Source organism: Chaetura pelagica, unplaced genomic scaffold, assembly GCF_000747805.2.
Source record: "Chaetura pelagica isolate M959 unplaced genomic scaffold, ChaPel_1.0 scaffold123, whole genome shotgun sequence".
Taxonomy (NCBI): domain Eukaryota; kingdom Metazoa; phylum Chordata; class Aves; order Apodiformes; family Apodidae; genus Chaetura; species Chaetura pelagica.
Window position 1 is genome coordinate 9,471,976 of NW_009953295.1, and position 2,814 is coordinate 9,474,789.

The window sequence follows — 2,814 nt, forward strand, 5'->3', positions numbered from 1 at the left end:
CATTCCTGTTCTATCATAGAGAAAGATTTAAAAAAATCTGTAACATAATTCAAGATCAAGTGTCTTGTCACTATATAGGTTTGTCCACAACTGATTTCTTACAAAATTAGCATTCTGTGGCAGAAGTTATGACATTCATGGATTGAAATGCAGACTGAATATTTTCCCTGGAGCATTTTCATAGCACGGAGAATCAAAATTTTTACGTGCAGAAAATATGGTTAGTTTTAACTACTGGCAGAAATTAAATTGGAAGGCAGTCTCCAAGAATCCCTGTTTCATCTCAATGTCTACAGAATAAATGTGTTTTTCTAGCATTTTGTACTTCATCAGAAGCTAAAGCAAAAGGACAGGATTGCAGAGAGAAGTTGTATAATGCCGAAAAAGGTGTGAAGCTAGTGATGCCATTCTTTACTTGGATTAGGGACAGTTTTACTGCAGATTTACTCTTCTTAATGAAATGCTGATTTGCTATTAGAAGTGACACAAACAGCAAGTTTCCATTAAGACCCGTAATGCAGGCAATGAGGGGATTCTGCTCATGGGAAATGTCATTTTCCTCTGTTGCTGAACCCCTGTGGACAGGTATCAAGTTAGAACAGCAAGACAATCCATTCCAGAAGAGTGATCTCACTAATTTTCCATTAAATCCTCGTTTCTGTCAAGGTTTTTTATAACCAAAAAGCATGACCAATGCTGTTCAATTTCATTCACTTGTACTGATTTCTTCCTTTCCTGACTTAAACATTTGACATAACGTGTGAGAAGTCCCTGCTGAATAGGTAGAATCTTCCATCTGCCAGATGGAAGGGGCAAGTGTTTAGACCAGAAGCTAGACAGAAAACAGTACTCCACAAAAACTATTGTGCTTAACTAACAATTCTCATGCTCATAAATAAGATTCATGTGACCAAAGTAAAAAAAAAAAAAAAAAAAAAAAAAAAAAAAAAAAAAAAAAAAGCGTGAACACCAGGGGATAGATCACAGTAGCCAGCAGAGCAACTGGCTCAGCTATGTCAGTAGGTAAATGTTATATCAGGCTCAAGATAAGGTCTCCTTATTCTGTTCTTCCTCCTTCTCCTGCACAGCTCAGTGACACCAGTAGCCTGATGCCCTCATACTGCATGGGGTGACCAACCACAGTTCCCAAGATGAAAAAAGCCCCAGCCAAACTTCTCATCACATTTGCTACCTCTACAAATTACACTCCTTCATAAAGTCCTTACACTGAACTGCAATGGTCTGCTTCCAGATTTCTCATAGCTACATCTTCATAGTTTTGTCATATTAGATCTTTTCTATCAAATCAAGGTCCGTGATGGCAGGGAGCCTCTGACTCACAGGTGTACAAAAGCATTGCTCTAGAAGGAATAATTGTAAAATTCAAAATTTGTATTATAAAAAATCATGTAAGATAAATGTTCAATATATAGCAAGATACACTAAGATATACATTAAATGACACCCGTATACACATTTTTTCCTACTGCCTCACATTTCCTATGAGTTTTCAGTAAAATCATCAAAATGCTTGAAAATGTTTTGTTTATTAAACAGCTTAGGTGGCATTTTCCAAGTTCATCTTCTAGGTGCTTCTTAGAAAAGTATCTGAGTCCAGCTCTGCCTTTCCTCAGAAGCAGGAATGGATTCATGGTTTATTGCATTTCAGTGGAGTGGGCTCTTGCAAAATTTTTTTTGCATTCCTTCACACCCGAGGAGTTGAGAGGGGAATTTTGTCATCCACTACTGCAAAAATGCAAAATCGTGTTTCCCTCAGGAGTGTAAGTGCTTTAAGACTCAGATAACTTTGCTACAGAGTATTAATTTTTGACTTGCCATTCTCAAACCCTAGAGAGTCCATGAACTGCTTCAAAGACACTCAGGGAAGCTACTTTGAACCAGATAAACCTAGAGATAATGTCACCATTACCGTTTTATGACAAGTGAGTGTGAAAGGAGACTATTCAAGTGTTTATCAGCCTGAGCATTTGCTGGTGATATAGTCATTCTGCTCGATGTCTTCCTTCCTACTGCTGATAACTTTCTGAATTTTATCATAAATGAAACTGGTGAGGTACTTTTCCTGTCAGTCACACCTCTTTTTACCACAAGTTATACAAGTGATATGTTCAAGTGGTCCAGACTTCCAGACTAATTATTGTAGTCATAGCAGATGAACAACCAGTATACAGATGTAACAAAATATTATTTTATATACATCCACGCTACTTTGAAGGCAGCATCACAATCTATGAGTTTATAACTAAGGATGTTTCCCTCACATCTCTTACCAATAGTCTTGGTGTTACTAAACTGAAACCTGGAATTTCTTCATGCTTCATGTGTTAGAAGTGTCTGTCTCTATGGACACAATATGGAATTGAACAGTATCTCTCATTACCACCCTATTTGGTCACTGTTTGCATTTCCACCAGTTCTCACTGCTCAGCATTACTTAATGTGAAAACCAAATGTCAAACTTTTCCTAGTAATTGTCTGCACCTTTAGGTTTGATGGGCTGCTGCAGGCAAACCATCAAGCTTAATTCAAACATCATTGAGTCAGAAGACTTGTGTCATTTACAGAGATTACAGTGGCCAATAATAATAAATACATATTAGAAAGCCAAAGAGGTGAATTTTCTCTTCCTTAGAAATAATTATGTTCTATATTGCCCAATCTTGAAAGAGGTAGTGGATAATTATACACAGGAATGCTATTTATTTATCCTGACCTACAATTCAGCAGATTAAGTTTTAGTCTCCTAAGTTTGACTGTGCCAATATATTAAAAAATGCTTTTCTTTTCTTTCCC